At 32.2% G+C, this 27,659-nt stretch overlaps 1 protein-coding gene and 1 non-coding gene across 2 annotated transcripts in view; both read right to left on the reverse strand.

Annotated features, from left to right (window-relative positions):
- LOC108739290 (cell wall protein DAN4) overlaps window positions 1-27,659 on the reverse strand; it is a 63,198-nt gene that overhangs the window by 17,601 nt on the left and 17,938 nt on the right. The gene's annotated exons all lie outside the window — the stretch shown is intronic.
- On the reverse strand, window positions 21,893-21,965 carry Trnay-aua. Its single transcript has one exon. It is a non-coding gene; the product is annotated as a tRNA-Tyr (tRNA).

Consider the following 27,659-nt stretch of genomic DNA (forward strand, 5'->3'; position numbering starts at 1 on the left):
TCTTTACTTGCTTCTTCTTGTACCATTTCTATGTCATCTGTCGTATATAAAGTGATTTATGATGTGCTAAAGGTGCCGTAATTAAGAACTAAATAAGACGCGTAATTGAAACTCTAGGTCAAGATGATAACATGAAAGAATGGTACTTTTGGTATTCATTTAGAAAAATAACTAGTTACTTCTTTTATTATTATTATCATTTGGATTCTAATTTAACTGCGTCTGTCTGTATATGCTCGTGTAGACATTTTGTCACTAAATAAAGGCAAAAGTAACATGAAATTTCATCTCATCAACAGGATTTTTCGTCATTTTTATTTTTATCTTTTCCCCGCATATACCACAAGGATTCATAACAATTTTGAGCGGAAGTATGAGCTCGCTTTTTCTGTAATAGTCTATAGTATACAAATCAGCCAACATTTCGTGTGTCGAAAACTACTGTGCCACAAATTAACTAATATAATACAGAAAAGGTTACAATCAGTAGAAAATACTACAAATGGCGCGGTAAACGCCATCTGTAGTACGATGCTACATTTTGGCGTTTACCGCGCCATTTGTAGTATTTTCTAAAACGCGCTGTTAAGACAGCAGGTAAAAGTTGGTCTGTGTTCTGAAGGAGCTGTCTGCGACGCGCTGATGAGATCCAAAAAGATCGAAATCGCGATCCGTGTTTGGCAGTTTCGACATAATACAGACCACTTCGAATTATTTTATTCTATTATGGTAACGTGCCTATCACATTGAGGTTAGCTACGCCGGGATTCGTTTCAGCAAGTAGATATCCATATATTTAAATTGACTTTGTTGGAGCATACGTAATCCTAAAATGTAGCATCGTACTACAGATGGCGTTTACCGCACCATTTGTAGTATTTTCTAAAACGCGCTGTTAAGACAGCAGGTAAAAGTTGGTCTGTGTTCTGAAGGAGCTGTCTGCGACGCTCTGATGAGATCCAAAAAGATCGAAATCGCCATCCGAGTCTGGCAGTTTCGACAGAATACAGACCACTTCGAATTATTTTATTTGTTACAATAAGTGATTTTAAAAATATTTGAAAACTTCACTTTAAAATAGAGATTTGTTAATTTCTCATTACGATTACCTATTATATGTATGTACTGTAATGTACTCTTCTTCATTGGTATCTATATTTGTATTGTTATCCATATTTATTTAGATAATAAATCACTATATATTAGGGATTACAATTAGACCAAGTTAAGTTGTTTATACTGTCATTCTGTCGGTTGTAACTTCAAAAAAATAATAATAAGTTTATAATCAGTCAACGTTTCTTCGTTTTTCTTGAAAACTTAACATCGTCATTCTCATAGTGTGTTTAGTGTTAGCTGATTAAAAGAAAAATAAAGCTAAACGAACTTTTTGGTTCAACAACTACCAAATAAAATTTAGTTGTCGTGCGTTACTGATGGGAACTTTTCGTTCGAACCCGGAAAAGCAGGACGTAACAGTACATACGTATATTAGGGTGATTTAAATTTTATTTTTTTATTCACTTTGGTCATGGAGAGTTCATAATCTTGAACAGACTAACTGTAGGAAGGAACTAAAGCATAGTTCTTTAGACCTTTTCGTTAGTTTAAACAAAATTAATATAAAAGTTGCTATTCTGTAAAACAATACTAGCGGTAGTAAATATTATGAAAAAATCCTTTTGACACTTTTTTGTCCGATTTTATTTTGTTGGTGTAAAATCTAAAAAAACAATTATGCACTATCAGTTTATGTTATAGTATCTAGCTCGATTGTTTCTAAGGAATTTATACAAACGAAATGAAATCTGTCAAAGAAGTGCGTCATGCTTCCTCATTCTTCGCTTGGGTTTTAATGGCTTAATAGAAGAGAATAATTTAATCAAAACCACAATTTCTAATGTTCTTATTTTAAAGTCAATTGTTTTTAATAAGTGTAAAAATATTCCTCAACTCTAAAAGCTAACAAATAATGAAGTTTTATCTTCACGAAAAAAATGTATGAGAACTTTTTTTATAGAAAATTGTATTCTCTGTTCAATGAACTCAGTTTCCTTCGAGTAGGGTTTTTTGTTTACCAGATATATGTCTAGTGAAGTATTTTCCCCCAGGTTTTATTTATGAAAAATTAAAAAGTTGGACTCGTGTCCGACACGAGAATTGAGTCTCGAAGATTGTTCCCACTTCTGTTTTAAGTCCCCCTTCTCCAAGCCAGTTCCCAAAACGTATAATTATAATATGCCAATTAAAACAATTTTTTTGTGATGTAATTACAAATTTACGGTTTTCAGATTTTTCCTTTTACTTGTGCTATAGGACAATCTTAATGCTAAATTTCATGATACTAAGTCAACAGGAAGTACTCTCTAGTAGGTTTTGATTCCTTTCCGAATGTCAAAATAAGCAGTGTAAACGGTCGTATCTTCTGATTGCGTTGATTTCGAAGTTTAATTTTTTTATAGCTCCAAAATATTGCAGACTCAAGTATTTAATTTAATTTAATTTCAACTTGATACCTCCACGCGTTCCTGAGAAAAAGAGTTATTACAAACAGGTAGACAGACGGATAACAATGTGATCATATAAAAGCCCTATTTTTTCTGTTGAGGTATGGAACCTTAAAAGATGAATCACATTAACGTAATACATGCATGTTGAAAAGCCGGTAGTTTTATTTCACTCAAAACGTATCAGGCATATTGTAATAAGCCTGCACGATAACAGGCCGTTTGAGTAAAAAGTTTCCCGTTTTCTTATTAGCCTAAAGGTGCATCGGCTTATTACGACAAACTAAATATCAACTTTCGAATTTGCCTGCTTCTTTGTAAAATAATAGTGTTCTTTTTATTAAGTCGAATTTTCCATTTCGCCTAGGACATATACATAATACGGTACTTAGTAGGGATTGGTATAGTTTTTTTATTTAATGGATTTAGTTATAAACGTATTAATAGTGTTCTTTTAATTATAATTAAGAAGCGTGTATGTGTTTTATTTTTATAATTTATTGTACACAAAGAATGGACAGATAAAATCATAAACAAAAGGTGTTAGATAATAAATTCAAGCCGTGTTCTTTATATACAAAACAAGATATTAATTAAAACAAATTTAACGGTTCGTTAACTTGGAGTAATATTAGCAGTTAAATTAACATACTGGAGTGAATATGTATAGCTATATTTTTCTTGTTGTTGTAAAAATGGTAGTTTAATTGACTCCTACTCCATAAATAGAAGCTCGTATTTATCCTGGATCCCATCGATTGATGTCACGGTTAACTGTTTATTAATTTTACACGTATATGTAAAACTATTTGTAGTTGTAAAAGTCGAAATTGCTTGCTACAAAACGTTCAGTGCGTGTGTTACCGATATTCCAATAGAAAACTTGATAGATACATGTTTACTTAGCATCTCTTTTATTGTTATAACAAAACAGTTACTGGTACCCACTTATCTAAATAACAACAAGTAAATTGGCAAATAATAACAGATGCTCTGTGTGGTGATGGCAGCTGTCAATTTATAACAAAGGTATTGTAAATGTACCATATGTTTTAGAAATTACATGCTCAAGTGAATGGTCTTATTTACGTTCGTTTTTTTTTTATTGCTAATGCACACCTTACTACGACTGTAGTAAAAGTAGGTAACTAATTTGTACTTTCACCTTTTTTTTCTCATTTTTCGTAACCCTGTTTTTAACAATTGTTACATACATACCTACTCATTATTTAAGTGGCTCAGGCATTTCATTGTCAGTTCAATAAGATCATATAGATTATTGGCAATGATTTTTTAAATTAATCAACATTGGAATTGAACTATTAAGTAGTACTTATAACCCAAAAGACGGGTGGTACCGTTGTCGATGGTGCATAGATGGCGTTCTTCTATACCATAACCTAATAATTCCGTCGGCTGGCATTTAACCGCAGCCATTACTGAATCTTAAACTAAAAATTCCTGTTAGACGACAATATTTTTTCAATTACTATCTTATCACAGAATATTAAATAATTTCAAATAGATCGGATATCCAATCAAATGTTGATGAAATAATAAATTTTCCGAAAAGTTAGGTAATCTTGCGGTAAATGCTGAAAATGATACTTAAATCAACATGTGGCATTGTTCTTCCATCTTAGGTCCTTAATTGTTTTGTTTTTTTTTTTTCGTCGCGGTACGTAGTTATAAGGTGGGTTTTAATTACTAAAACGATTACTTGCCGTTAGCAGCATCTATTGGCTTGCTTTCACAGTCAGTGTGTATCTGTATATGGTATTCAATTTTATGGTTTCGACATTATACATGAACATAAATGCAACTAAAATCTTAAAGCCTTCCTGGACTAATCAACCTAGAAAGCAAATATTTCTGTCTGTTATCTGCCTAGTTTTAAACTTCTTCCATCTTTAAATGAGAAACGAACCTTTTTAAGAACCGATTAATTTCTTGGCCAGTAATTTATCGAAATTTCCAGCTTGTTTGATGTCATCAGCACGCCATATGCAGTCTCGATAAATTACCGACCAATAAAATAACTTAGTACGACCCTGTCTAGCATTTGTTCAAGAATTTTTCCTCATTAATAATTTGGGCTAATCTATGGAGAATAAAAAATTAATTTTATATACTTTAACGTTTAATATTAATTATTATATTAACCTCCACGAAAATATTTTGTACATATATTCATCGTAGTTGGCTTCAACAATACTTGTGACACCTTAGGTGTACTGATGCGTAAAACTAGGGTTCCCGGGTTCAGTAGCAACAATTTTTCCTCTTCATTAGTTGGGGGTAATTTGTCGAGGATGGAAAATTAATTTCTCTTGTTATTTATGTCTATTATTCCACCTCAAGTGAAGGTAACAGTAACTTTTAAAATTTTAGAGGTTTTTATAGTTGCTACAGAGGTCAAGGTTTTGTCCATACTAATTATGTAGTTATTAGTTTTATAAACTATCAGAATTCATGGGAACATTGTGATTCATATTATTCCGAACGTAATGCATTTAACATAGATGTATTAACATATTCATGTATGCAACAAGGAAGTGCAAGCACTCCTGTTACTGACGGATACGATTTTAAAAATTGGATTTAAAAGTATCAGCTACTTAGACGTTATGTATCCATTCGAGCGAAAATGCTGTAACTACATGGAATTTATTTCTCTAGCATTCTTACGAAAATTTACTGTGTTCGTATAACAAAAGAATATGCAGATTGTTCTTCTTATTCATATTCTTATTACTAGTCAGACTTTCTAAATCTTTGCTTATCGCAATTGATGAATTTGTAACGAGTATATCAAGAGAAGTACATATTATTTTTTGAAGTGAAACTTCTTTACGCACGGTAGGGTAAGTTCGTTTCATGCGAGTTGCTATGTAACGAAATCATGCAACGCATTTCCCCCGCTGTCTGTCCCTATGTATGCTTAGATCTTTAAAACTACGCAACGGATTTTAATGCGGTTTTTGTACAGTATTGTACTCCTTAAAAAGGTCTACAAAAAAGTCCGCGATGGTATATGTCTATCTCTTAGTGATAACCCATAATAACCTTTTTTATCTTTTACTTTTTACGAGAAATAATAGCTTATTTACGAAGCGATTTTAAGCGATACAGCATTAATCCTTATCCAATTAAGTACTTTTAAATACATTGTGCATTTAATATAGATCAATATGGCCCTTTACAGCATGTAATTTAAATGAACATTTTCGAAGATATTACAGACTTAAAATGCAGGGACATGGCGGTTGCGGCGGTACCGGTGGGTTTGTATTGTCTAATGACAAAAAAGCTGTGATTGTTGTATATAAAGACATTCTATAATATATTTATTATCAGCAATACACCCGTGCGAAGCATAGTGTACAAATAATACCATTAAACCAATTCCTTAACCCCTATTCCGGTATGTTTGAAGAAGTTTCACTTCAGTAGCGTGTTGTATAATTACACGTATTTTTTTTTGTTATTTTATTTTTTCTCAGTTTTTTTCGTTGAATTCCACTGACGCTATATTTCCACTGGAAGTCGAAAAGTAAATTTTGTGTTTAAAAAGGTCAAAATTTGGATAAACCCTTTGCACATAAACCTTGCTTAACTTTTGGTGGAAACGTTACGTAAAATAAATTTCTATAGTAAATTTTGTTCAATACTCAAAGAAGGGCCCAACATCAAAACAAAACATAAAAATTTTTGAAGTCACAGGGAAATATTTATAAGACGTTTTCTGAGTTATCATGAGTATCAACAAATAAAAAAAAATGTTGCAGAGAGAAAGTTTATTGTTACAGTTATTAGGAGTGTTTAAACGTTATGATAATCAGGGAAACAGTTCCCATCATACTCTGGGTTATTTGGGAAAAATGTGTAATTTCTCTGTTCGGTAGACTTTTTGCCGTTCCTGTATATGATTATATTGGAAAATGGAATCGGCGTTCGAATATGTCTTACGATTTTGACGTAAATAATCTTTTTACGTATAATAAGGGGACAGGCGCATAAAATTTTTCAAAAACTTACTTTGTCTTACGCGTGTGAAGGGATCCAACAGAAGCTAAGAACACTGCTTTCAGTTTTTGTTTTACGGAGTTACCTACAGTAGACAATATAAAGTAGAAAAATGTTTAAATGTATTTTGTGGCTCTTTTCATAAAATCTGAATCTAATTTTATATTTATTCGTTTGAAACTGAACTGAACAAAAACTGTCAGTTATAAACGTATTAATAGTGTTCTTTTTATTAATTAAAAATAGTTAAATTTAACATATTTCTGGTAAAGGTACACAACCCTAAGAACATAATAGGTACAGATTATATTTGCTCTTAATATGTGTATGTATGTATATGTAGGAAAAAAAACATCGAAAAATAATTAAAAAAACTTTTGACAAAATAAATAGGAAACACATAAATTTTGTTATTAGTTATCTTGGACACCTCGAATGCTCGTTAATGGTTTTGATTTTTTGAAAAATTGTAACAGACTAATANTTTCGAATTTTTTAGGAAAAAGTGAAAAATAAAACCTACGCCATTTCCACAGAAATTAAAATTTATAGTAATCCCTATAAACATTCTTTATTTTAGCAGAAGTAATGACTTTAAATGTTTCGACCGGTTTAGAATGCATATTTTTGACAAAACAATATGATTTAAAAAATCAGAATTTTTCAAATTTTCGCAAATTTCATTTTCTTTTGATGATAACTCCAAAAATACTGGATATACGTAAAAAATAATAGAGAACGAAATTTGAGCTTTTTTTTAAGAAAGATTTTAGTTTCTTTTTTATTTTTGTAGGATAAAAAATAATCGAGTTAGAAACGTTTAAAACCTACATTTTACTGCGAGAACCATGTAACCGGGGCCTTTTAACCTTTTATCCTTTAAAGAATAGGGCTTTAAAAGATTAAATTAATTATGGTCTTATAGCCCTCGAAATTACCTTTCAAATGGTTTTTGGATGAACCTGATATCGTAAAAATTAATTGAGCTTTTGTAAAAAAAAGACAATAACATTTTTTTGGAAAACTTTTTGGAGCAGAGATTTTGTGTGCATATTAGAGAAAAAAATAGATAGTAAAAAGTAGACGTGTCGATAGAAAAATGCTCACAAAACATACATGATGATGATTTTAGATTTAAGGGGTGGTTGCTGAAAGGGTTCAAAAATTAATCGAAATCAGAAATCATGTATATAAGTGTTGAAAAATATTTATTTTATCTAATTAAACGAGATTACTTATGGCAGAATGCTTAAATCTGCATTTTTCCCCATTTTTAACAAAAGGGGTGGATTTCACCCCTAAAATGCAAAAAGCGAAAGTCGAGCATATGTCACTTTTGAAGTTGAGGGTAAAATATACTCAATTCCATATTTTCATGCAAATCGATGGAGGTTCACCGAAATCGGAGGTAAAAGTTAATTTTTACCTTCATTCACTGTACTAATATTAATCTCAACGTGTTGGAGTTAGAAAAAAAGTTAGTATCAGTAAGATATTATTAAGATTTGATATTTTTAGATCCTCTGTTCTTTGTAAATCATCTTTTTCTTCTGCTTCTATCTGTTTTTATTCACGGTTAATTGTTTTGTTCGTTTAGTTACAGTTAAGATATAAAACTCGAGGAAATCGTTTACTTAAATAACCAACAAAATTTAATTTTTCAATATAGTTTTTCGAAAATTAATTTTTACAGTCTATTTGTTGAAGCTTTCAATATTCTCAACCATTATTTCGTGAAAGAATTACCATGTAAAAATTTTACCGTTATTTAAAAATAAACATTTTAATCAAGTGGTTTGTTAAATCTAACGCATTCTTAGGGAGATGACGTTGCCTTTTTGTACATGAAATTATCTTTTTTAGGACATTATGTATGTCTAGGATGGGTCTGTATGAGTGTTTGTTTAACATGCACATTGTACGGTAACGTGTGTACAATGGTAAACGCTTTATTGGATCGCATCGTAGCGTGTTACGTCGTTTTGTTATAAATAATTTCCACACTAGTTATAGGCCAACAAAAGAAAAAAAAAATGTTAGCTATACATTTCTTTTTATAAAAGGTGACAGTTAAATTGTTACTTTGTTAATACGCAAACAGATCTGAGCTTAATATATGTAATTTTTTTCTGTACAGAATACACTTCTTTCCAATTGAACATTAATTTAATTTGGTGCGTCGATGTAGGTTAAAAAATATAACACTATGAATTTAGAGCTATAGGTACTGAATAGAGATGTGCAAAATGGTTTTTTAAAAGTATTTAAATACGAAATGGAAATACTTTTTTGATTTGTTATTTCAAATGTAAAATACAAAATAGATTTCCCTTTTGAATTTTAAATGCTACATGCAAAAATACGTATTTTTAAAATAATTTTTGTAGTATCTATTTAATTTACTTTAGTTGGTATAAATTTTTTTTTATGAAAACCTTGCAGGCATTTACTCATTTTTTAAGTATTGGAGTTTTTCAGGACTAATAGTGGTGTTTGCACTACATCACCAGCTGCGAAGATTAAGTATGATTCATATTTTTTTTTGTTTGAAGTGATTGAGGTATAGTTTTTCTATCTTTATGTCATAGTTTCTTCAGTTCAGCAACAAATAATTCTTCTAGATATTCCATATTTACCTTTGTCACCCGTTTTAATTGGAAAAAAGACACTGATGTTAAAATAGTTTGTTTATCGTGAAAGATCAGAGCCAAAATAGGGTAGCAAAAAATTTTATTGATGTAAAATCATCATCATGCATTTTATATCGAAATATTTACAAACGCATTTTGTTTTTGATCTATTACACATTGTAATAAGAGAAACAAATGGAATGTATCGTTTCTTTAGCTTTATATAAAAACTAATAAGTGAAGTGTTTGGAATCTTTTTCTGAGAATTTTGGATTATATGCAGTTATTAGCACACCGCAATATCTTGTAGTTTTCAGTTTTACACAGCTGTCGTAGTATATCAATATATTGTTTTGCGGGATGTTTTGTCGTAATTAATAGAATTTCGTAGTTCCTTGCTAAAGGCACGATAAGTAGTGATTTGTCAGGTGCTGATATCAATTTTCAACTTCAAAATTCCATGGACCATGACCCGGAAAACAATATCGATCCAATATTTTAGATTATGCAATTCCAAGGAGTTTAGAATTTTTTGGGCTCTCTTCAGTTATAGAATTAGAAGGCATTCATGGAATGTTTTTTTGGCTCCTTTTTAAGCCAATGTGAGCAACTTTCATTCATCATTTTATATAATGTATTTTGCATTTTACAAATAGAAAATACATTTAAAAATATATTTTAAATAAAATACAAAATGCTTTTCTACAAAACTTGAACACACGTGAATTAGAGTAAGCTAATATTACTAACTTATTGTACTAAGAATGTCTTTCGGGTTCGATTCCCGGCGACGGTGTGACAACAGCAAAAAAAAATGTTTCCTCTTTAACTTAAGGTAATTTGTAGTGGACTGAAATTAAGTTGATTTAATATTAATGTTTGATAATTATTGTTTATTTATAAATGCATATTTTTGCGCGCGTGTGTGTAAAACATTAGTCGGAAAATTAAAGTACGATAGTTGATTAATCGGTTGCCCCCCCTTCCCAATATAGAATACTTTGCTAGAGTTCTGGGTACACATTTTTATTATACTGCTGCAGCTAGTGAGTAAACTCAACCATTTGCTCGGTTGTTAGGTATGATGTGGAATTGAAGAAGTAAAAAATACAGCTTTCCCCACTCCCAATGTAATGTTAAGGGTTAAACGGATTAATGATATGTCTTTACTTATCCCAGTTGAGTTTCTCGAGTAATTCCTTCCTATTGCTACATCCCCGAAATCTCCTAGACTTCCGCTAAACGAAATGAATTTCTTCGCTACTGTATTAAGAATATCTTTCGGGTTCGATTCCCGGCGAGGGTGTGATAGTAGTAACAAAAAATTTTTCCTCATTAATTTGAGGTAATTTATAGTGAATGAGTAATAATATTTGATTGTAAGTTAATTTTTAACTTCCACACATAGCCAGGGGGCGGCTTGTTTTATTTAAAATTATTCAAGAGGGTGCAATTGCTTACTTGCTTTTATTTACGTCCCACTTGTGAAAATCATACCTAAATCTATCCGGCAATCTGAGTAAACTTCGTATACTTTATCAAATAAATGATATTATTACCTTGAAACTTTTAGCAGCGATTCATCATTAGAAGATCTTCTTTTTTGAAGAAGTTTAAATCGTTTAAGGAGGGAGGGGAGGCAACTACTTAAGAAATCTTTAAATCTCGAATNATATAATATATATATATTATTATATTAACGTTAATTGACGGTTAAGATCTCTATCAGTTATTGCATAGTTTATCGTTAAAAACTTTTTCGTAACATTATAAAGCATTTTGATGTATTTTAGTTAGGGGTAGTGTAGTTCATTTATTTCTACATCTTAAAAACATTGGCCGTCAATGTTTAACAGTTTTACCTGCAGCTGTAGCCTTGGTTGTGTAGCGAGTCAACGTTTTTGTGATTTACAGTATGAATGCAATAACTGAAGGCTCATGACATTTTGAACTAACTATATACCTAAATCGATTGCTTTAGTTACAAAAATAACACTAATTTGTTGGGAGCAATTTTACTAACGTGAGACCTGAAATTTAGTAAGTGCTCGAGTAGAACGTGGAAAAAGCGTTGGACTGGACATGGTAAACGTGTCAGGTTCTTGAAGTGTAACTGTAAAGACGAAGGTGCATGTCATCAGATCAATCTGAATGTCCGTACTTATAAAGCGCTAGCAGTTGTATTGTGAATGGCAAAAGCGAACCTAATCAATGTCGCAAGCTACAAATGTACCGCAATTATGCTATGGTTGTTTGTAACAAGATGAAAACAAAAGAAAATGTGTAGTTTTACCTTCGGGCTCTTTAGAAATAAATGAGGCAGGAATACACAGTTATGTATTACACAGCTTTACGAGGAGGTAAATGGGGATGACTTTGTAGACTGTAGAACACTCAAAAATGTTTTAATGTAGCGGACAGAGGTGAAGTGTCTGTGCGATATTCTACCCTTTTTGTAGGTGGCAGCGGGAGGAATCATTTACCTACCATAGTCTATCCTTTTTCTTTAGTTTATACCAACGAAAGAATCTTTTCCTGCCATGACTAGAGATGTGCAAAATGTTTTTTTAAAGGTATTTAAATACAGAAGGCATTCAGATAAATACTTTCTTGTAATACCTATTTAATTTTCTACATTTACTTAACTATAAAATATTCTTTAAGAAAACCATGCAGGCTTTTTCTCATATTTTAAATATTGGAGTTTTTGTAGGCTAGGAGTGGTGTTTGCACTATATCGTCAGCTGTGAAGATTGAGTATGATTCATATTTGTCTGTTTGAAATGATTGAGATATGGTTTTTCTATCTTTATGTTATTGTTTCTCCAGTTCAGCAACAAATAATTCTTCTATATGCTTTCTTATTTACCTTTGTCACTCGTTTTAATTGGAAAAAAGACACTGACCCTAAAATAGTTTGTTTATCGTGAAAGATCAGAATCAAAATAGGGTTGCAAATAATTTTATTGATGTAAAATCAACATCAATCGTTATATCTTACAACCCCATACGGTTTCTGATCTTTTACATATTGTAATACGAGAAAGAAGTGGAATCCATAGTTTCTTTAGCTTTGGGTTCATCTAATAAGTGAAGTGTTTCGAATCGTTTTCTAAGAATTTTGAATTATAGGTATTTATTGACACACCACAATATCTTGTAGTTTTCAGTTTTACACAGCTGGTGTATATCAATTCGATATTGTTTTGTGAGCTGTTTTGTCGTAATTCATAGAATTTTGTAGTTACGATAAGTAGTGATTAGGCAGGTGCTGATATCAATTTTGAACTTCAAAATTCCATGGGCCATGACGTTGAACACGGAAAACAATATCGATCCAATATTTTATATTATCCAATTCCAAGGAGTTTAGAATTTTTTGGGTGGAACGTCTCTTTGTCCCCCTTTTAAGCTTCTACTACTACTACTTTTTTAATCATTTTATATAATGTTTGGTCGATGAACTAGCAAAACTTTTAACGGCAAAAATATATTTTGTATTGCATTTTGAAAATACATTTGGAAAAGTATTTGAAATGAAATACAAAATGCTTTTCTAAAAAAAGTATTTAAATGCAAGATCAAAATAGGTATTTTTTATTTTGTATTTTCATTTTAAATTTCAAATAAATCACACCTCTTGCCATAGCCATAAGTGTTATCCATTAAAGAGAAAATGTTACGTTCTTCTTAATTTTTAAAAGTTAGATTCTTCTTAATTATTGAAAACCAACGGAAACGAAAGCAATCTTAAGTATCTGTTAGTTGTTTGAATTTGAAATCTCGCTGATGTGCCCAATGGGGAGAATTTCCTTAACCTTTAATTACCTGGATATTAAGTGGATATTTATAACATACTCGCTTATTTAGTTGTATAAAAAATTAACTATAAAATTACGGGTGATAGTACGTATACATGCACTGAATTCCTTTAGCTAATTGTAAGAAATTGGACTGGCGATACTCTACTACTGTTTTATAAGCAGAATAATTAATTATCTGCTAAAAATTGTACAAGTAATTACTGAGCTATTCAAAAAGATTAATGAGTATATTACCTCTAGTATTTATCCGCGAGTTTTAACGGAATTAACATTTTCCTGCAATCACCGTGTAACTTTGAAATAAAACTTACGGTATAAGCATTTGAGATCATACGGAACGATGATTGATAATAAGGCGGTAAAAAACATTCATAAAAAAGTAAAGAAAAAACGGGTGCTGTTTTCTTGCAGAGTAATCTGTACCAGTAACTCATCCATCCCATGTTCTTAGCATCGCTTCAATCAGGTTGTAACTCGAAATCGAAATTGACTAATGTTTTTATGAAGATGTTTTATTCATGATTATGGCCGTTATTAGATATTATAAGTTGAAAATGAACATACGTACATACGTACATATACAGGGTAGCTCAAAGAATACGTAATATGCCGATTGTATCCCAACTATTAGTTTAATCGAAAAATATTTCAAACAAAACATGTTCCTTAATTTTAATACTTGATCATACGTAATTTTAATTTTATTCACACTACGGGATGTTCAAAAACAGAAAAAGGAAGGTGTTGTGTTTAAGGATGTTTGGGAGGTATGTCAAAATGCTACGAGACAAATAAAAATTTGGAAGAACGTTCCTCATTCAATTCTAAAACTCCTGTAAAAATTACAAATCGATTCAGTAAACCGTTAAAAAGTTATTGCAATTTCAAAAAATTGTAATTTTACACGTCATTTTATGGAGATTCGTTGACCGAACAGATTAAATTTATTTTTATTAACAGAAAAAAAGCTACCAGAAATTTCAAACTTTTATAATAAGTAACTTGAACTCTGGAGAATCACTTTAGCGTAAGGTTATTCAAATTCACTAAATGGTTATCGAGGAAAAAATGAAAAATTAGCTGAAAATCTCGTTTTTACTTGATAATATAATGATAATATTTATAATTGTCTGAAATAAATGCAATTTTAAAGTTTTAATTATTATTTAAACATATTAAAAAGTTTTACGCTCATTATTAATAGAGATTGAAACTAAATATTTTTTTGTTTCGAAGTTGAAATCAAGGCATATTCACTGCCAAAAGTCAGTTAAAAATTTTCCATATTATTCGTTATTTCTTATTTTATTCAAAGTTTTTGGTCAAATTCGAAATTTTCTCTCAAACCATACACTTTTTTTTTAAGTATAGATAGTATTTATATACCTCATGATATGCTGCAAAAACTAATTAATCATGAATTTCTAATTTTATGTACTCTTGTCTCCGATTGTACCTCCCAAACATCCTTAAATGACGGCACAATTAAATATGCGTCTAATCGAGAAAAATTGTATTAGCTGTGCTGCGGTTTCGCCCGCTTGGAATTTCGTTTCTGATTACACAAGAGTCTTATCATTCGCTATCTATGAATAACCCTTTTATTTCAATGGAATAATATATGCGGTGTGTGTGCACTTTTAAGGTCCATTCTAAACACTGGTGAAAGATTTTTTGAAATTGGATGAGTAGTAGCAATAAGTGAAGTCTGCGTAAGCAGGGACATAAAACACAAGAAATTAATGCGGAATATAATGTTTATTAGTAAATATTCCTGCATTTTTATTTTATGGTCTAACTCTTAAAAATGACTGAACAATTATTTTAATTCGTTATTAAAGTATTAGAGGTTTGATGTACCTACCTATAAAAAATAAAACGCAATTAATTTTATTTGGTAAAAATTAAATGCCCCATTGTGCGAATTTACTGATAGTGATTAATAAATAATTATAGTTTTCGTGAAGATTCGTACAATAAGTGTATATGTATGTATATAGAAAGAGTCATTATTGTGTAGATTCGAAGACATAAATCTGTGTTGGCTTGAGCAATAACCATTAATTTTCAATGTCTTTTTCTGAGATCGGTAGATATTTAAGTTACACCGTAGTTGTATAAAACAATAATGATGTTGAAGCTTTTCGATCAAGGTACGAATTATGTCCGCATGATGCTAGGATAAGAGCAATTATCCGATAGGTACAGGTACGTTATAAGCGACTGTAAGAAAACATTACTGATTTCACTGTTATTTCTGTTACTTCTATTTTTAGTTAAGTAAACTCTCACAGAATAAGTTTGTACATATTATTAACCTAAGCTGGTAATGGTTAACTTTATTTTTTTTGTATAGACATCAGCATTATAATAAGAACAGGTGAACAATCGCACCTCCTTTAATTTTTCATTTTTCACTATAATATTGAAAAATGCACTGAAAAATCTTAAACGGCCGATGCCTACTAATTTTGAAATTATGTACCCCCTACGTGAACTACCCCGAGCTGCCACTATTATTAATTGCTTTTAACGATAAGGTATCGACAGGTGATTTGAGTCAGCTTGGATACCTTAAAGTTTAAAAATGAAGCATACTGTAGGGAGCACGAGTGTGTTTGTGTGCGATCGGACACACGTGTCTGTGAACGGCTTATCGATTCGCCGACTAGCCGCGGGCGCCTTTCTTCATGTGCGTCGTATTTGTAAATGTGTGTGTCGTATTTGTAAATGTGTGTGTCGTACCTGCGTTCTGGGAAAGCAGTTAAACAGTTCAAAGGAAAAAAGGAGCTATCCGGATGTTTCGAGAAGGCTCCCGAAAGTAAACAAAAGAGTATTTAAAAGAAGAGACGTTCGCCGAATGGAGAAGAAATAAATTGACCGTTGTAGAAGTGAATCGAGATATAAATTGACAGTGATAGCAGTGAAATAAATAACGTAGTGAATAGTGGTATATCAAAAGTAGTGTAAATAAATAGAATAATTCATAGCTTAAGTTTAGTAATAATTTAATAGTGTTTTTAAGTTCTTCAATAATTAGTGTAGATAAATAGTTTTTGTCGTTATCAGTGTTAGAATTTAATTTTGTTAAACCCACGAACATTACAATACGAAAAAAATTTATTTGGAATATTGGAACTTTCTTGGCTATCAATTACTTATAACCTAGATACCATCGGAGTCCCTTCAAATAGAAAATGAAAATTAATTCTAGTTTAAATTCTTGTGGTTTGATTTATGTTTCCTCCGGTTATTTGGATTACAGATAGAAAGGAGAAAAGACAAAGTGTAATCAGTGTAACCGAGGAGATATTGTGACCCTAATGTAACCAGGATGCACTATTCTTTTATCTTGCAGGTATACGTACGTAGGTACTTCGATTTTATACACGTACATACGCATGCAGTGTGGTAGTAACAGTTGTGGTAAACTGTCTTGACACAAATTAATTAAACGAAGAACTGAATTCCTCAAAATGCACTTAATGTAAATAGATGTGGCATGCTCCGTAATGCGATTTTATGGCGAAGACTTATTTGCAATATTTATGAATATAAAACATGATTCTCCGTGAACTGTTCTAATTGCAATTCTGTGAAAATTGCAGATCCCCCAAGCGGTGTTTTTGTTGCACTTCCTTAATAATTACGCGCTACGTTCTATGTCGTCGAACTCGCGAATGTATTCAGATCTATTTGCCTCTTCTTATCCGCAACATTCTACGAGAAATAGCTAATAAAACAAATACATCGTACTGCAATAGTAATCGTACAAACGTTTTATCAAACACAAACTTATCACTCGTTATTTTGTTTTCTTTATTCAAATCAATAATAATAAATCTTTTACTTGATTATTTCAAATATTAAGACGCACATGGAACGCTGTCTTGGTTTTTATTTTCTAGTTAATAGGTTCGATAGTGGAATAAGGCTGTTAGAAGCCCGGGGCGGAAAAGTGAAATGTGGCCGTCTATCTGTTTAGAAATTGATGTATTTGTAGTTTACATTTTGCACAAAATGAATACCTAATAGAAGAGTAATGGCTGACAAAAAAAAATGAAATAATTTCGTTGATATCCTAAATACGTGTCAGAAATCATTGACAACTACATAAAACTAATTTTTCTATTCTTCGGGAACAGTATGTTTTTCTGGATATGTACTTTTCCGTACCCTTGACAATGTGTCTACAAAATTTCATGATGACCGATTCATTAGTTAAGGCGCGAAATCGACCACGTAAAACTAAATTCTTCTGTCCCTCGGGAACAATGTTTTTTCTAGATAAAAGGTACCCCATGTCCTGTTCTGTACCCCTGACAATGTATCTACAAAATTTCATTATAATCGACTAAGTAGTTAAGGCGTCAAATCGATTACATAAAACTATTTCTTGCAATCCTTCGGGAACAGTATTTGTTCTGGATAAAAGGCACTCTATGTTCTTTTCTGTGTCCCTGACAATGTGTGTACAAAATTGCATGATGATCGGTTGAGTAATAAAGACATGAAAAGCCTACAAACAAAGTTACATTCGTATTTATAATATTAGTTTGGATGTGTATAACTCCAAAGTCCAAGCTGCTTCTGTATTTACTGAACCATAATTTGGTCTTGTTAGGGATTTCATTAAAAATCACTCCTTAGAATTTGGAGGCCCCTAAAACTGGAGGCCCGAGGCGGACCGGTCGCTCCCTAACCCCCTAGAATAATAATTGAAGTTCCACTTTACAGCAACAAACTTGAAAAACCAATTGTCAGTGTCGGAAAAATTTTAACGAAATGGTCTTAAGTAGAGATTTTAAAAGACTCAGGTTAATTAGCAAATGACGTCATTATTAGTTCAATACTCCCCATTTTACTGCATTAATCGTAAGATGTTTTAGTGCAGAGTCTTATACGTTAAAACGCAAGCCGAGTTCAACAGCTTTCAGTATACATACGAGGGTTGAATAACGTCAGTTTTTTGAAGTGAAACTTCTTTACGCACGGTAAGGTAAGTTCGTTTCATGCGAGTTGCTATGTAACGAAATCATGCGACGGATCTCTTCCCCCTACTCGGCCACGTAGTCGAGTTCGTAGTGGGGATCGCTTGAGCCGTGAGCGCGCTTCAATGCAACGTTCGTTACAGGCAAGTCCGGAATGTATAGTGTAAAATTTAAATTCATAGTGTACAAATAATACCATTAAACCAATTCCTTAACACATATCCCAGTATGTTTGTGTGTTTGAAGAAGTTTCACTTCAATAGAGTGTTGTATAATTACACGTTGTATTTTTTTTTTTAAAGGACTTGTGGTTGTGTACCTCAAAAAGAAAAAAAGGATTCTTATAACATCACTTCATTGTCCGCTTGCCTGTCTGTCTGCCTGCCAAGACCCTTTTTCTCGGGAAAGCGTGGCGGTATCAAATTTAAAATTAATATCAACTCCTCAAACCTGCAGTCCCCTGGAGCTGTAAAACAATCAAACTTCTAAGTTAACGCAATCAAAAGATACGGCCGCATATTTTGACACTAGCACGGGAATCAAAACCTGTACGGTACTTCCCGTTGACCTAGAATAATGAAATTGGGCAAGAAGCATTGTTTTATAGTACAAGTAAAGGAAAAAAATCCGGAAATCGTAAATTTCATCATAAGGTTGTCATGCACGCCACTCCCTCCTATCCTCAGCTAATCTTCGAATTTCCCTAAAACTAGAACATCTCACGTCCTTAACTGTTTGCGAACAGTAATCTAATCTAGGTCTACCTCTACTCCTCTTAACTCCTATTTCTGTCTCTAATATGTCTCTGACTAGCCCTTCATGCCTGAGAAGGTGTCCTATCAACCTACCTCGACTATTTCTTATCGACTTCTACAAAATCCTCTGTTCATCTATTCTTTCTAATACCTCCTCATTTCTAACCTTCTCTATCCACAGTATCCTCATCATAACACCACATTTCGAATGCTTCTAACCTTTTCTTATCAATAATATAATTATTATCGTTTTCTTCAGCGAATCGAAGCGATTGATTTCATCCCCAAATTTCTAATTTGGTAACAAAAGATGGAATATTATTATATTAATTATTTTTCAGGTAATTCGTAAATCTTCACTCGTACCGTAACCGAACGTGCCGGCATTTGAAATGCAAAACGTTTATCATAGCGACTAACGGTAGTCATTTATAATACAATTCTTTAAAGAACCGTCGGTTATACGGTTTTTGTACAAGTTGCTACTGTATTATCTATCTGTTGTGCACTTCGTGTTTAATAATAATCTGAAATTCTTTACTAAAAAACGGTATTGTATGTTATTATTGTTATTATTCTGGCGCCAGAACGTGTAGGAAATTCTCTATTACTATTAGGAAGAAATTCTATAGTTTGAAAAGGATCATAAACTTAATTTATGAATGCACTTAAATATACCGGGTAATTTTGAAAAGGTGAACGGTATTGTGCGACAAATTGTATTCTGGGATTGAATAACAGCTATTTTTACACTTAACGGTGCCCTTTAGGTACTTTACTTCGCCTTCCCAATTTGACCTAGATATTGATACAGATAGACGTACGGATCTCACCCTGTCTAGTGTGTAAGCTTGTGACATTCGGAAGACCGCATCAAATTCTATATAGTTCAAATTACATAGTTCGCTAATGAGAACATCTAATACGGACCATTTATGGTATACAACCTCCCGTATCTAACGGTATGACATGCATCTTTTTGCATTTTAAGCGCGCCACATGACCCTGCTTCACTGACTTCAACCTACAGTTCGTGTTATGTCACCGGTTAGCTTTTCTCGAACGAATCAACTTGGTCTATCGAACCAAGAAGGTTAACGTGACCATGTCCTTTTGAGAAATTGAAATATGCCCTTACCAAAGTAACCATTAATCGCATAATAATATAACTTCATCGAAGTGTGAATTTGACTATTCGTACATTGTCAAATACGAAGGTAATACCAAAAGTAAGCGCTGGGGTAGCAGGGTAATTTTTGGTACTAGTACGGTTATTGCTCACACTGTCGTGTTTGTTGTTTATTCCGCATTCAAATAAGCCATCGCTTAGCTTGCTGGGACGCCTCCATCTTAGCTCAGCAGCTGTTTGTAATGAAGCTCCTGCTTACCGCTACCGCCAAGTGGGCTTTTCTACTGTTTACTCGAAGGAGATTCGTATACAAATAGTTGGTTTAACAGGCATAAGAGGCGACAAAAATTGGTCACCTCTTACGCCTCCTCCATCAACCGTTCTGTGAGAGTGAAAAATACTACTTATTCGCATAGAATAGCCCTCAAAAATTCATTAAAATTCATCAATAGTATACCAAAATGTATGGAGAGTCATGCATAAATGTTAAAAACTTTGGAAACTTTGAATTGTTGAAATATCGGAAGATGAGTACCTCAAGACACCAACGGCAACGAATCTCTTTGACGCAATAAAGGTAAAAAGAACAACTTCTTGGGCCGCATGATTCACCATCAACATTGCTGAATTTTGGCAGATGTAGTCTCCAATTGCAAATGGCACCTTGGGTGTCGAAACGCGTTTTTTGGTGGAATTTTGGATTTCAGTGTTTTATCTAGAGCAAAATTTAACCGTACGTGAATGGGTTTAAAAAAGATAGAAAAAGCAAGAGTCCGCTGCGCTATGAGCGACCGCACATCAATTCCAGTGTTGTTAGTTGTCAAACACAAAACGTAAATGAACGCTCTTTTATTGCTCGTGCCATAATAGTCGTTTTCTAGTTCTTTTTACTTTAATTGTATAAAAACAGACATTAATATTTCGGATGTGAATTGCCTTTCTTCCCGAGTCGCCATACTCCGGTACGGAAAGTTTCTCTGATTTCGGGGCGAAAGTGTAACTTTACCTCCAATGCAAGAGATTGTATTTATTGTTTTTTAGGAAAGTATTTAAACTTTCGCCGCGTGGAATCTAGAAACCATGCGAAACATGATAAAATACTTAGGGAAAAATATCGTACTTTCGGTTAGGGAATAGTACAAAAGAACTTAAAATAGAAAATACAAATAGGTGTGTTGCATTTTGTATTTTTCTTTTAAAATAGAGCTATTCCAAATAAATCACATTTGTGGTTTTGAGATAAATGTTTTTTATTTTTCAGGGTAAGTTCATCTCCATCTTCATAACTCTGTTTTCTCATAGATTCTACGAATGTACATGTAAGTTTTGTCATATTTATTCCTCTTTCGTCACTCTTTCCTGAATTGAATATAAAATTCGTAATACTAGAAAAGGTAGTCATTACTTCATAACGATTCATGCTAACAAACGAAGAGAGAGGATTGAACAATTGCCGTCATTATGACCATATGTTTGCCTCTTGCTGACACAGAAATCGAGATTTTGATTTCATGCCTTAATAACCTCATTGCTCGCAAACTATAAGTTCATTCCGTTACAAAACTGTATTATTAATTTAAGAGCCAATATTTAATGTTTAATAACAGGAAAGCACAATTAGAAAAAGTTTTACTTCATAATAGCAGGTGCTGATTACAGTTTAGATGGAACTTACAGATATATGTATGGTATCATCTCCAATTATGTATATGATTTTTTATTCGCAAAACTAGATGAAGTCGATCAAATTTATAACATCGACATAATTTTATTAATTCTAAATGTTCACTTTCCATATGTGTTTTTCTTTAAAGGTTTCTCCAATTAATATAGGGATAATCATCCCCCCTTTCTATAGGGCTCAGTGGCTTATGGATGCAGAAACATATGCCACATAAATTTCTTCTTTTTTGTATGCGAATTGTTTTGTTATTGAGGAGTCAACATTTTTTATTTCTTTAGGGTTGACTTGACCCGAAATAAAACCCACTAACATGAAAACTAGAAAGATCAATACGTAGAAAATTCATTTCCCTCGTCGGGAATCGAACCCGGGACCTTTGGCTTTATGCACCAATGCTCTGACTACTAAGCTACGAGAGATGACAACAGCAACACTTTTTTTTGTTTATATTATTCTCGAGGAGGGGAAATCTTCAAAAGACTCCCCCTGAAGGGAAGTAGTGTCGGATTCTTACCGACTAAAACCCCTCGTCGAGCGGGGAGCAACAGCAACACCGACAAACCCGTATTATATATTATATATGAAAAACTTTGGCATTTTTTTAGGAGTGGTTACTTTTTAATATACGATAAAATATTCATATGAAAATTCATTTGTCGAATTTTTTACCCACTACATGACAACAGCAACAATTTTCTCTCATTAACTTGAGGTAATTTGTAGTAGGTAAAAAATTCGACAAATGAATATTCATATTAATATTTCATATTAAAAAGTAACCACTTCTAAAAAAAGTGTTTCATACATAGTATATATAGTTACATTAGTTCGACAGATCTGTGATCCTAATAAGTATGGTTTGTCGTTGTTGCTGTTGTCATCTTTCATAGCTTAGTGGTAAGAGCATTAGTGCGTAAAGCTAAAGGTCCCGGGTTCGGTTCCCGGCCAGGATATGACAACAGCAACAATTTTTCCTCATAAACGTGAGGTCGTGGGTAAACAATTCGACAAATGAATTTTCATATTAAAACTAACCACTTCTGAAAAAAAGTTGTACTAAAATGCCTACATCATGAAAACCTTCAATCATTAATTAATTCTATAGTCGTTGAATTCAACATCAATGCGATTGGTTCTTATTATGTTTGGGGGAGTAAGTAAAAAAATATTTATGTATGCATGTCCTTTGACCCTGAATCGTGTCCTGTTTGAATGAAATGGATGTTTTTAAAGGTTAACGTGATGATTTCACGAGATCGGTTTCTTATATTTACATAAAGGAAAGAGAATATACTATGTGAAGAGAAATCAAATAAATTAATATTCGCACTCAACATGAAGCGTGGTTTTCTCAAGCACTTTTGTTTTCTTCATGCAATAAATTTATATATTTTACATGTTTCAACGCGTTTACTGCATCTACTATACATTTTGTACATTATGCTGTGGCAAAGCATGCGATAATAAAACAAATGAGACAGGATATAAAAGCATTGCAAATGGCGATACTAAAAATCATGGTACACATTACACATAACATATTACCTCCTAAAATTTATTAAGTTCTCCACTAAATGGAAGTTCATAAATTAGGTACATACAAAAGAGTCATCAACTGAGCACAATAAAATTCCGTTTTAACACTACTTTCCACTATTCTGAAGTTACAAAGATGAACTACGACACGTTTAATGTTTCAACTGGTTATTTATTTAAATATTCAACAATTGCTTTAACTCCATCGGCCATTTTTAAGAATATAGATCTAGAAAATGTAACTAATCGTAATCAACAAAAATATAAATATGATAAATAGAGTTAAATTCGATACAGAGTTGTGGCTTTTGCCGATGAAAGATTTCAGATGTAAACGGGTGCCAAGTTCCGTATAGTAAGGCGTAGTCGAATTACATTTGTTGATATTGAATTTATAACTTGACAAGTCGACAATAATTTAAGTTTAACGTGATAAATATAAAACTTGTCATGTTATAAAGTCAATATGGAACTTGGTACGAAAATTTTTTTGCCCGCAAAACGACAAAAATGCAAATTTTCGGCGCTCTTGAAGTCAAATTGGTTAGTACATAAAACTAACCGCTCCACTAACGCAATAACATTGTCAAAAATCGATAATTTATAGTTTTTAGGATTATTCTCTTGTTTATACTTAACGATCTACATTGATGACAACATTTAAGTTTCTATAAATTAGAAGTGATGTAAATTTTTGATGAGTCCTTGAGTGAATGATAAAAATTAGCACTTTTCGAACCTTAATAACCGGTGTTGCAATAGACCTCTACTTCTGCTTCTGTTTCCGCAATTACAGAAGTTCTGCATAGTTTTTCTGGATCGTTTCTGCATCTGATTCCGCATATTTATAACGGAAGCTTCCCGAAGCTTTACAAAATCTTATTTCTCATCTTTCTTAAACTTCTCGCTATATCGGAACAATAAAACGTGTCGTAAAAATTTACTACTTTTATCTGTTGGCTGAACTTGATCGTTTTCAAAACAGCTTTTAGTGACCCCACTGTAACAGTTTATGTTATGAAGTGTTAGCAACAATATGTAGCGTTATAGCCGGCAAAATATTATGAATAATAATATTGTCCCTAATATGCAAATAACTTTATTATATTTTGGTCGATGTAGTCGTGGTTTTTCGGGCTTTCTGGCCGTCGTCTTTCAAGGTTTATCCTCGACGTTTTGGCGCCACGCACGGACGACATCTTCAGGAGATTTTGCTGCTGTTGCTGCTGTGGTCAGTAGAGATATGATATATCAACTGCATTAAAATTTCAGGAATTGGCAAAAATTTTTAAACTCCTTAAGTTTTATTAATATAAATAAATCATAAATTTGCTAAGACCTAGTTTACAAAAATAGTCGTTTACAGGTCAAAAAACTACCCCTTATTTTGGATTATAAACCTAAATCAAAGAAAAAAATAGTGACTGTATGTAGAAGGTTTTATTTATTTATAGGGTAAAAATACAGGATGATGATCTATTGGTGGATTTCATCACATAGGCATTGTGAAGATCATAGGATAAAAAGGAATTTCGAAGTTGTAACATATACAGAAAGGTGTATTGGGAAGTGTTTCTCTTGTTTAATGAATTTGATAGTTAATTTTGCAGTCAAATACGTAGCTGCTATAATATGGTACCTCGGTACATAGTACAATGAAATATGAATACTGAACCCTGATATATAAAATACGTCCATTACCATTCCTAAAATGTCATAATAAATATATCAAATGTCGTCAGGCATTGTAAACTGTAAGTTTCTATCCACTTTTCTCATCTTTTCAGAAGTAGTTATTTAAAAAAATCTTGTATGAACATGTGTTATCATTCCATATCCAAATAAATTGCAATTTATGATTCATAATTCAATATTAATGGGTAGTTTTTACCGTATATTGACTGTCTTTGTAAACTAAGTCATAACAGATGTATGCTTTTCTTCGTATCAATAAAACTAAAGGAGTTGAAAATTTGTGGTCAATTAGGTACTGCAGTTTAATGTTGTATAAGGGTAGTTTTCACCCCTCCCCTTACAGGTGTGTTTCAATTACTTTGTATAAGCGCGGCACAGCCCGACACTTGTTCAAATATTTACAGATTTTTCGATATTACATTTGGATCTTGCATCGAAAAATTCTGGGAATGTCGTATATATTTTTTGATACCACAACGTCAAATGCTGGATATTCAGCGTGCTCCCATCGTTAACATTAATAGTAATTTGGCATTTAGTTTAAAATAAAATTTAATGGCGAGAAAACAGGCGATTTTCAGCCTATTTTTGCTGTCACTTTTTGTATATGTTACGTGCAGAGGTTTTGAAGAACTATTAAGAAGTTCACGAACTACCACTTGTACACACGCAACAATATTTTAGTTCTAGGCTTAATCTTTCAGATAAGCACGTAGATTTATCAATTAAATAATATGAATAAACACCGAACACTTATTTAAGTTGAAGTAACTTCGTCGGTTTTTATTTATTCAATTGAGTGAGGTTAGCCTACGGCAACACTTATTTAAGTAAAAGGCAAGGTTTACTTCGTTAACCGTTTATTTTAAGTTTCAAGACTACACTAACTAACTAATTTTGGGGTAGGCCCTTTTATTCTTATTCGTGAAGGACTTTGCTTACGTCACTCTAATTACAGTTAGAAAATAATATCATTATTAATACCTATACGTAACATATATCTACAATTGCTTTAGTATTAAAAGATTGAAGGATTATTGTAAAAATTCAGAAAGTGACGGATTTCAAAACGATATATTATAATTGCAATTTAAAAACAATTATTATGACAAAACCGTAGAAATAGAAAAAATTCAAAGGATTTTAATATGCAACAATATTTTTTGCGTTTTAAGTGAAAATGTTCAACATTTTCTTATTTTTACCGACAAAAAGAGCAGGCAATTCAGTTTCCGTAATACTTGAGCGCTCTTTAAGTCACTTTCGACAAAGTTGAACTAAGTATCGAATTACTCTAATAAATTTAAACACTTGTACGAAACAATAAAACCGTATCGTGCCAATTTATTTTATTACGACGGAATTTTATTTCGTCTGCGTACTCGATTAGCTTTATCGAAATTGTTAGTCGTCGTGGTGAAGTAATTAGGGAAACTAGATCACCGCCCAATAAATCAATCAATTAGGTCATTAGTTTACATATAACGCAAAAGCATTTCAATATAACCACTTCGTATTCAATTGCCGGCTTGAAAGCGAACGCTTCATTAGTTTCTATTGAGAAAAGATACCATTGATACTTCGATAACAAAACCGAACGTCTCTATTTAAAGAATCACTTCTTAATGAAAGCTTAAAAACTGTTTTTGTTATCAAGAAATTTAGATGTCTCTTTGATATCTTAATTATTTGAAATAACTAAATACTTGAGAAAAGTGTTTGTCAACTATTAGAGTTAAGAGGAAATGGAAATGAAAATTTACTTCCTATTACATTTTGTATTTCCATACCTTCTTCTAATCGCACTCCTCTATAAATTAAAAAAAAATTTTTTTGGTTTCGAATTATTGTTGTTTGTCTAAATTTATTTTCATCCTATTCCCATTGTCCAGAAAATTTATTGCAGTTAATAGTTCTAATTCATTATACATACGTAAGTCATAGACTTATAGATCTCTAGGTTGATTTAAGGAGTCGATTTTCAATTATAGATCTCCTTCTGGAAAAAATCGTGCAGGTTATCCTGACAGTTTCCGATCATTAAACAAATAATGACTTGATCATCGATTTATGACTACTGCGATTGTTGCAATTTATATAACAGAACTCGCGCAGAAACGTACATCTGACTTGCAAAGGCAGCGTTGACAATGGCAAACTTCTATGTCAAAAATGTCATTATTGTTACAAAGTTATGTTGACTGCGCTGAGTCTCACAATACAGTAATTTCACGTTTATTTATTGTCATCATATCTCATCCTTTCCACCATAATTCAAATCGGTCGCATGTATAGTGGTGGCAACGTTAGATGCGCTTACGTCCGCTATATTGATACCTCGTAGTATTGCAGATTTCTGCAGAAGTTCCGCATATATTTTCCATCCACTTCTGCGTCTGGTTCCGCATTTTTATAACGGACGCTTATCGGAGCTTAACAAAATCTTATTTCTCATCTTTTTAAAAATCAGTATATCGGAACAATAAAACAAGTCGTAAAAATTTGAACTTGGTCGTTTTCAAAACACATTTTAAATGGAATTGCTCGTGCAAAGCCGCACGTTATGCAGGTACCTGCGCTAGCTTTCAAAAGCGTTTATTTATTTTGTATAGCGTTTGATTAGTGATGGAAAGTTAAGTTAAATTGAAGCCAAAAAGAAGTTCCATTTTCGCAAAAATTTACTATTTACTTTTGTTTCAATTATAACACTTCTATTCATTAGAGAAATGCGAGTCCCTGAAATATGTACGCGTAACTATTTTATTGATAATGATAAATTCAGTCTAACGATTATACATGTATATTATCCCTTATTTAATTTTACGAATATAATCTCTCACGAAGATAAATAGGGTTCTCTTTTAAATGACGAGAGCATTTCT

This window comes from Agrilus planipennis, unplaced genomic scaffold (genome assembly GCF_000699045.2).
Source record: "Agrilus planipennis isolate EAB-ADULT unplaced genomic scaffold, Apla_2.0 scaffold181, whole genome shotgun sequence".
Lineage (NCBI taxonomy): Eukaryota > Metazoa > Arthropoda > Insecta > Coleoptera > Buprestidae > Agrilus > Agrilus planipennis.